This window comes from Corvus brachyrhynchos, unplaced genomic scaffold (assembly GCF_000691975.1).
Source record: "Corvus brachyrhynchos isolate BGI_N302 unplaced genomic scaffold, ASM69197v1 scaffold115, whole genome shotgun sequence".
In the NCBI taxonomy this organism is placed as follows: Eukaryota; Metazoa; Chordata; class Aves; order Passeriformes; family Corvidae; genus Corvus; species Corvus brachyrhynchos.
This window is the reverse complement of record NW_008239553.1, coordinates 11,299,588-11,309,846: the sequence shown is the minus strand read 5'-3', so window position 1 is coordinate 11,309,846 and position 10,259 is coordinate 11,299,588.

Below are 10,259 nucleotides of genomic sequence, written 5' to 3'. Positions count from 1 at the left end.
TAAAAACTCTGGAGGAGGTGAGGCAGGTTAACTATCTTTCATTTGAACTTTGAATTAGTCTTAATTCAATTGTAACTGTACACACACATCCAGGACTTCTAGCTTTTTCCTCAGCTCTGCTACTGACGGATTCAGAGAATGTGACAGGTTTTCAGGCTTGTACCCTCAAAGACTGAGTAACTATTGGCTCACTTCTATCCATTATTTTGTATAGAGAGTGTTAGAAAGAAATATGGGTCACAAACACAATGGCCATTGCTATCTCATTGGTGGGGAAAATATGAGGTGTTACTTTAAAGGACAAGCTTTCAATAATGAAATCTCTTCTTTTCCTGAAGACTATACAAGGCCACACATGCTGACTGTGCAGCCACCTCATACTGAATTTCCTTGAAGGTCACTCTAGCTAATTGAATTTGATGGATTTTCTGGAGACATTAGTCCCCCTCCTTCTAAACATTTCTAGCCTGGAGCTGATACTCATCCATCACTCCATTAAACTCAGTCCCTCATAATTTCTCTGTTGTATTTATGAGCAAATCTGATAATTTAAGCACTTGTCTCAAAACTTGTGGTATGATGAGGTACACAGAACCAGGAGATGAAATTAGCTAGTGAGAATAGCATCTGACAGAAGCTCCTACCAGGCCTGCCAGTCACATAGAAGTCTTTTTGAGAAAGTGTGTGTTGTTTAGATCTGTGCTAAGAAGTAAGGCAGAAGGGAGGCCAGTGAAGAGCTGGATAATTATAAGTTCTGAACTGTTTATTTGTAAGACTCAGATCCTAGAGACTTTCTGCATTAAAAGAAAAGCAGAGATATGCACAGTTTTCCTGATGTCAGTAGAAGTAATAGTTGTGAATAAAGATGCTTTTCAATTTAGAGCTTTCAAAACTACACCTGGAACTTTGACTTAAAAAAAATTCTAGAATGTTTTGCTTGTTTTCCATCATATTTCATTTAAAGAGTTACAAGAAAGCATTTAGTTCCAATGCTACAACCTAACTGTAAAGCATCAGGGTGTACCAGAAAATTCAAAATGCAGTCCAAGAGTCAAATTACGCTGGCCACCTGTACTTAATTCTGTTGTTACCACATTGAAACTGTTTTTCTATGATTTGTGTAACACTCAATATTAAATTAAATCTTGGGAATACTTGTTCTACTGCAAAATATCTTTTTGTGGTTAAAATATTGTTTGCAACAAAACTTCCTCTTTTCATCTCACAGCACATGCTGAAACAATGGCAAAAAGATAAATTACTCCAAAAGTAATTTTAACTGCTGTAAATTTCATAACAGGATCCCTAATTTCTATAATGTTTAGAACTCTGTACATAACAGCTATAGGCAGTGCTTACAGATTTCTGACACAACCTTCACTGGCATTTCTGGGTTCTGTAAGCAGCACAAAACAGAGAACTAGTCTCTCCAAAAGGGTTGCTTACTCCACCCTTCCTTTGTTTCAAAGTGGTTTCTGATTTTTTTGCCTTTAGGGTTATTTTTAATGTTAGATCATTTCCATTGTTTATCTCCAAAAAAGTGTTTCCAGACCATTTTGCAGCCACCACTCTTCTGGAAAGGCCTATGAAAAACTGAAGATTCTATGTTTCCTCGGCAGATGTGGTCAGAAATATATGACTATCATCAGCATTGTACACCTACAATAGTCTTCTCCCTGATCATTTTTCATTGCTTAATCCATCAAACATTTCCCAAAGGGTTGAATATATCTTTCCATGCTGCAGACCAATAAAGAATGCACCAAGACTAGTGCTATTAATATGGACGGTGTTCTGGAGTGAAGAACATAGCAGCTGCACAAGGCACCCATGCAAGTGGTCTTGGGAAATACAGGCACCTCTGGATGCCTGAAGATCCCTAAGGATCTGCCATGAGGGATTTATAGGCTGTTCCATAATGGGTAAATTCACTCATTTCTGAGCAAAAGATCAGGAAGAAACTCTTCAAAGGCTTGCACTCTCTCAGAGAGTATCCTGTGGGCTTTTCCACAGAAGGGATGGACAAATGAGCAAATTTGAGGGTACAAATTTGTAGAAAACGCTTTAGACTGGCTGAGAGCTGGAATTCATCCACCTGCAATTCTCTGACCCATGAACTTCACCACTACTTTGCCAGTTATTATCTGCTGCTGATATGAGCTGGGGAACACTCTCATGTGATAAACAGGTATAGGGGAAAGCTTTAGTTTCATCCCACTGCCTTGTCTCTGACCCAATGAAAAACTCACTTGTCTACCACTGACTCTGCAGAAGCTGTGACAGTTTGTGCAGATGTTCTTCATGTAAAACATAAGTCTGTTTAATGGATCAGGACTTGGGAGATCTACATGCTGGATTTGCCAGTGATTTACGTCATGACCCAGAGCAGATCACTCTATTGGTAACAGTTTTAACATCTGTACAAAGCAGTTAAGGGTACCTTCTTTGCAGGTTGCTTTCATCCAGATTAAAGAAATATATCCAACACATGCATTAGTATCGGTGCCACTTAACAGAAAATTTTGAGTTGCAAAGAGTTCATCTATTTCTAAGTCCACTTTTCTTGGCTGCACATAGTTCTCTATTCAATCTGGTGCTATTGTGACATTGCTCATGTGGTAAAGAATTCTGATGTCAGACCTCATGGACACAAGGATAAATATAAAAAGTGAAACCCAGTCTGATATGAGAAGAGGCTGAAGACTATCAGGTCATGCAGCTGAAAGAAGACTTGCATGAAAAATTACCCTGTCTCAGAACCTGTGGTATATCTATACATGTGCATGAACACATGGGGCCATATATACACATGTGCTCTTTGTTCACAGGGATTGCCTTACTGGGTTACAGCAAAGAGCTGGCTGAAGGCAGAGGCTGCAAAGAGAGACGAGTCGAACGTGTGCCCATGTTTCTCTATAGCTAAGACACTAAGGTCTTCCTCCCACATCAGTTCAACATGGAAGGCTGTTTTCGGAGGTAGGCTAAAACCAGTTGCCCATTGAATGTCTGTAACAAATCTATTCAGCCAGCACAAGAAGGAGAAGACCTTTGTTGCTGCTTTTGTTTCCTTGATGAATACTTATGCCATCCCCAGCTGGCTGCTGAAGACCGTTTCTTTAAAAGCCATATGTCCTCTCTAAGAAAGCTCTCATCACACCTCCTTCAGGCTTCCATCATTCTACTGTACTTATGCTTGATTTCATTTAGTTCATGAAGCGATGCAACTGTAAGATGATGGCTTTCTTCAGCTCATGCTTAGAGAAAACATGGCCTAGAGAAGAAGAAACGATTGTCTCGGACAGCAAATGTTACTCACTGGGTAGCTTATGTGGGTTTTCTTTCTAAATAGCTCTTTAAAGGGTTGCTGGAACACAAGTTACTTTAGATCTGCCATAAATTGGCAGCATTTCAGGGCACTCCCCCCAGATTAATAATTTTCACATTCTGAAATCTGTCAACTATACCTCCAGACACTGCCAATTCAAGCAAATACAAAAAAGAGTATTCACAACACCTCAGGGCATGATTTCATCTGTTCTTCTACACTAAGCAGGTCTGACCTGCTCAATATTTATCTGCGAGACCTCCAGAGAACAGAAAGAAGAGTACAGGAATAGGCAGATCTTGTGAGGCAGCTGAGATTTCTTGCCAATATAAATCATGCAACATCTCTGGGAATTTAAACCTTGGTTGCTTAAAAAATGGCACTGCTTCTCCTGTGACCGACCTATATTGGCACTGAAGCACTGTATGGCTAGAGATGCTACCTTCCAAAAGGGATTTAAAACTGAGATTCTGCAGTTCTTTTCTCAAATTCAGGTTGTTAACCATGGCCACATTCCATCTCAAGGCAATGAATTACATACTGTTTCCAATAGTCTTGAATGTCAAAATTATTCTTCACACCTCCTACTAAAGCACATACTCACTGCCATGTTCCACTTCAGACAAGGCTGTATTCAGTGAGGAGTCTTACATACACAGTTAGCAAAGGAGTTGAAATCAGACAGAAATATGGAGTTACTTTTCTAATTATTCAGAACGAACTTAAAATCCAAGAAAGTTCTAGGGAAACTGCTAACACTTGCAGGACCTTTCAACTAATTTTCCCAAGCAAATCCTTGTAAGAAATGCAATTGCATGAAAATGTGACATACTCACTTCAACACTCTCGCCTTGCAATGCCACTAGTTATTCCACAGATTTCCACAGCTCTCTGTTGATAAGCCAGGTGTCTTAACACTATTGTCCAAATTCTGCCCACATTTCCTCCTCGGAATTCCTAATTTTTGCACCTTTGCAGTACCCTGAAATTGACAGGCATTTAATATATGTTGTAATTCTGCCTCTAGCAATGTACTTGAAACCAGAACTGTTTCCTAGGCAGGGACTGACCAATTCAAAAGGCTGAACTTTCTTAGAAAAATGGCTAAGAAGAGCCATAAGAGAGAGGAAATCCTTCAAATTTGAGAAGATGCTTTTGGGGGCTCATTATCTTACAGTGGGAGCTTTGTATTTCAGACAGAGAGTTTTAACTGCAAACAAAGATCTTAAATTGCAATTTATGCCACTGATATCATGAATCATTGTTTGGTAGAAATCTCTTACAGTGAGGCACCACTGTGCTGTACTTTAAAGAATGTGGTATAAGTGCTGCTAAAATACTGTCAGCTGAGTGTTTGGATATTCCAATTTTAGCCTTGTTTATTATGCTTCTTCTCCATGGCATTTTTAGGCAATTCATGTACCAGCAATGTTAGCAAATTCCTCTTTTTCAGAGAGACCTCACGGTCACTGGGACATTGATGACGCTTCTCGTTGTGATTTCTGTATGGACATGTTCACACAGTTAGGTCCTTCAATGTAAAAGTGCATGATGCCCTTACAATTTTCTTGTAAGAAGCACTGACAGAGCTATTTTTAGGAGGAAAATCCATGTAAAACTCCACTCTTTCTCCAGCAATGGGACTATTAAGCCATTCTGACTGATTTTTCAACCATGCTGAAGCAGCTGCAAGAAGTTAGGGTAAGGAGACTGTGGCCTACACAGCTGTTAAAAGTGTACAGCAGAAAGATGCATAGATACAAATTCTAACATGAAATAAAAGGAATAGAATTGAAGATACTATTGTTCAAGTGGCAACTTACAGAAAGCTGCTATCAACAAGTTGGTAAGAATTTGTTTCTATTAGCTGTCACGGGACTTCTTTGTCTGTGTGGATCTATTTTAAGCAGTTTTCCCCTTTCAGCACTCCTTGATAATAAGAAACTTATGCAAGTGCTCTTATTTGGAAAGACTCTTGCTTTGGTCTTCTTATTTTGTCTTGAGAAAACCACAGGGCTCAGACAGTGTATGGATAGAGCTTACATACTCAAAAGGTGCAGCAGGCAGCTGAGATAAAGTGCAAGGGCAGGATTAGTGGGACTGTGGATTCCACAGTTCAGCTGTTTACAGATGAGTAATTAGCATCCTCCACCCAGTGAATTATCTCCTCCTCAGTAGCACTGTGAGGTAATATGGAGAGCTGTATTAGTCACAGAGATAGTTGAAAAAAATTTTAAAAAACCCCAACCCCAAACCTTTCTTCCCCTTTCTTCTAATTGTGAGGGTAAGAACGATATTTTCCTCTACTGAGAGGGAATAGTTTGGCCTTTCCCACAAGGTCCTGGGCAGGGTGTATCCTGAAAGCACAGGTGGATCTGGGAATGTGATTGGTGGTAGGCAGTAGCCGGGCACATAGGTGGGGCTGTTTCACGTGGGGTCTGTGCTAAACCTGCCAGCACAGCATGGAGAGGTTGTGTCCTGCTATGGAACCTTGCAGCTGGTAAATCCCTCTCTGGTCTGTGCTGAAACACTAGAGAATAGGCGTATTTTTCTTGTTGTTTCTAAAGGCTGTATTCTAGTTGGGAGTCAGGGTAATATATAGGACTAGATTTTGTGAAATAATTTCATAACAATCCCTTAATGTGCAAGGCTGAATCTGGTGTGACTTATAGAAATGAAGTGGGGTCTGTGAGAGTATCTCGTTCTTGCTCAGAAGTTTGTTTAAAATCTGTGCAAATAGCAGATAGGCTGCTGCAAGATGCTGATGTCATGGCAACATGTAGAGTCCTGTAGTTGCTAAAACCACTCTACTGTAATTAAAAGTTAACATAGAACATCTTCCTGACAGGCTTTATGAGAAAATTAGCTCTCTTACAGTGAAACTAGGCTAGCAAATATCATTGTAAAATGACTTTCTCCTTTCTCTCCCTTGTAAATAAACTCACTTCCTAATTTTCATATGAGATGAGAGAATAAAACATATCATCACTATTTATGACAAGGGGTCAAATTCAGATAAAACTTTTTCTAACTTGGTTGCTATTATAGGGAATGGTAGGGGGGAAAAAAGTCAAGAAATAAAATTATGTAAAGGTTTAATGCCTTGGTAGCAAGTATACATTTCATTATTGTTTCTTCAGAAAAGCAAAAAGTAGGTATGCTTTTTTCCTAGGCTGATTAATTATATACAGAATTAACTCCTGTCTTTTTTTTGCCTTTTTTTTTTTTGAGCTAAAGTTGTTGCTTTGGATACTGTATGCAACTCACATAGAGTAGTATGTGTCGGCAGGATGCAAAAATTGGAGTTGAAATGCTGCTGCCTAACTATAGATCCCAAGTCAAGGGATCAATAGGAAGATATATATATATATATATAAAAGTTGGTAGCAAGCCACCAAGGCCTAGTTTGTCAATCTTCATCTGAGAATAAATACTTTATCCAGCACAGAGAGAAGTGCTAACCTTCACAACTGTTAAGTGAGTAAATTGGTGCTGTTCTTGTTTTCTGCTGAGTGTTTTATTAGCTACTCACAGTTTGATATCATACTGTGATGATTTACTGTAACAGAAGTTTCCAACTTATAAGCTTCTTTTATGGACATAATAAGTTTTGTCCAATTTAGGCAAAATACTCTTTTTTAACTTTCTGTTTCACTTCTTGTCCTAATTATGAGTTATGTTCTCATAAAACTTAGGAATTCTCTTGATAATTAATTTAAAAATTATAATTTTGGGTATCCCATGAAAGATGTCAAGAGGGAAAGTGTAGAACTGCATTCCCTTGAATGAGAAGATGAGAGACTAATGCACTTCTAATGGTGCAAAGCATGCCACAATGTTATTATTAGAAATAGCAATGTGTTGAAGCATTTTTTGTGACAAGTTTCAGTGTTTTATTACTGTTTTGATTAACTTCTTCTTGTAATAGTACATGTTGGTTGGTCTCTAACCACTTAATTTAATGCCCACTCTCAAATATTTTATCTAATAAATTGTCATGCTCTATTTTTTCTGGAGCAAGCTATTTTCCTGTACCCATCCTAAAGAAATACTGTAAGGCTAAAGTACAGTGCAGATGATAAGCTCCTTATTCACTGGCATGCACAGATTGAATCTACTGCTGTTACTTTCTATCTAGGTGTTGATTGTTTGTTTCCCCTTGAAAGCTAATAGTGATTTCTTTTTTCTTGCTTTGTTAAGGATGCCTACAACCAGACTTGTTATCAATTTTACTTTTTGGGCATGGATGGATTCCAATAATATTATTTCCCCCTCTTGTGTCCTAATGTTTTCAATCTGTCTGTATTTAAATAGCTAAGCAATGAAATTTTAATTGTTCTCTCAAGCACATGGTATTCTCTTCCTTATTTTACTGGATGCAGACTAGATCCTCCCACGATGAAGTGTACTTGAACAGGGCTATCTGTGTGGAACGAGGTTATGCTGTTTTGGATCAGGGTTGAGTCTGTAATTTTACCTGTATTTTATGTAAATACATATATGTACATGTATTATTATGTTTTGCTTCCTCTGTTTATTTTTTGCTTTTAACTTACACACACACGCACCTTCCTCCCCCCAATACCCCCAAGCCTTTACAACATCATGGCTGGTCCAGTGGTCCAACAACTTCTAGGAGTGGGGCTGGGGAAACAGCTAGAAGCTTCGACAGCATCCAGCTTCTCACATAGGGGCACTGTATAATACGAATAATTACAAGGACGGTGAGGCTCATCTGGCCAGATTTAATTAAAGGCTTGTAAACAGGAGCATAAAGATTTCTAAAGCATTTACTGTAGCCTTCAGACATGTTATTAGTGAATGCTATCCCCCTTGCCTCCCTTTGTGAAGGTGAACAGCTTTTATGTAACATTCATAAAACAGCTGCTGAAAGAACTAACACTTCATAATCCTGATCATTACAGTATCAAAGTATATGTATGGATAACACAATCTAACCAGTTAATCTTTGAACAGCTGTATTTATAATTTTAGTTTTTAATGGTATTTTGGCAAATTATGCAGTTGAAACTATTTTCTTTTTTCTAAGCATACTGTAACTGTGAGGTTTGTCATGCTTGGCTTTAATGCAAAAGGATAAAGGGAATTCCCCCTCCTCATCCATGATAATCCTCTGTAGTTTTGCACTGTTGTTTTTTTTCCCTTCCCTGCATCTTTATTTCCTTTAATATCTCAATCCTGTTTGACAGAGTGAAAAAAAATGCTCTTTTGTAAAATACTGCTCCCAGTTTTGTATTTGAAAATGCACTGTCTGAGAAAGGTTTATTTTTTTTACTGGGGACAGAGCCATTGTGGTTGAGGCTTTATGTCCATCCCTTCTCCCTACTTTCTCACTGGGGGAACAAAAAATAGATGAAATACATTTGCTTTGAGTCAGTAACTTCTGTCTTCTGGTTTTCCAAGAATAGCCGAATGCTGCCATTGGCTCACTAACTGTCAGGGAGACAGCGGAGACTGAGGAATTAATGCAGCCTCTTGAAAATACCAGCCCAAATGCATGCTCATCATGAGTCATGGCTGAGTGCTTGGGTTATTTCATTCCTGCAGTTTTTCTGCAGTAGAGACCCAGAGTCACAGAATGAGTGAGGTTGGAAGAGATCCCCACAGTGGGTCATCTGGTCCAACCTCCCTGCCCAACAGGGACCTCCTAGAGCACATGGCACAAGATTGCACCCAGACAGTTCTTGAATATCTCCAGTCAGGGAGATTCCTCAACCTCTCTGGACAATGTGTTCCAGTGTGTGGTGACCTGCACAGTAAAGAGGTTCTTCCTCATGTTCCACTGGAACTTCCTGTGCATCAGTTTCTGCCTGTTGCCTCTTGTCCTATTGCTTGGCACCCCAGAGAGGAGCTTGGCTCCATCCTCTTGGTATCCTTCCCTTAGGTACTTATGGACAATGATGAAGTCCCCTCTCAGTCATCTCTTCTCAAGACTGAACAGGCCCAGTTCCCTCAACCTTTCCTTCTAAGAGATGCTCTGCTCTCCTCTTCACCATCTTTGGAGCCCATAGTGTTTGTAGGAAGAGGACTCCTCTTGTCCCTTCTTGAGAGCACTGTCTAAACTCCTTCCCTAATCTGCCCCTTTCTAAATGACATGTGAGATTTGGGATGTGCATATTAAAAGGGAAAGCTTGAAAAGCCAGCCCTTGATGAGAACTGGTGACCTTTTAAAGACAGGTGAATGTGGAAGTTGAAATTTAAATTTGTGAGAGACTCGTGGTGCACCCACGGCCTGCTTGCTGTGTTGTGTTCTCTCTGTAAACCCTAATGGTTCTGGCTTTTTAGGTGTTGCAACCTACAACAAAGCCTTTGGTGGGGATAGGCATGCCAAGGTTTTGGCAACACTATGTATTGAGAGTAAATGGGGGGGCTTCAAAAATGGCGAAGTTATTTTCTTACTGTAAGTTTGGAGACTTAAAGTGTACTTGAGAGGCTTGATAAATGTCTTCCTGCCCTGCTGCAAGGTGAGGATGCAGCACTTTGCCAGGAGTCAGGCCCTGCGAGAAGGAAAGAAAGGAGGTTTGAAGGGGAAAGGGGGTTAGCCCAGGCTCCTTAGACGTGAGCCTGAAGATGGCGTGTCTGAGTTAGGGGCAATGCTGATAGCCCAGCTGAAGTGCCGTCTACACCAATGCCTGCAGTATTTAGATTTAGGTTGGACATCAGGAAGAATTTCTTCACAGAAGGGGCGATTAGACATTGGAATGAGGTGGAGTCACCCTGCCTGGGGGCCTTCAAGGAAAGACTGGATGTGATAATGCCATGGTATGGTTAATACGGTGGTGTTCGGCCATACCTTGGCCTCGGTTAGCTCAGAACTGTTTTCTAACCGAATTGATTTCGTAATTCTTTGATTGAAAAACCCCTTTCCCAGGGCTGTGTCTCTTCCCACGTTCCACAGTACCCTCAGAAGGCG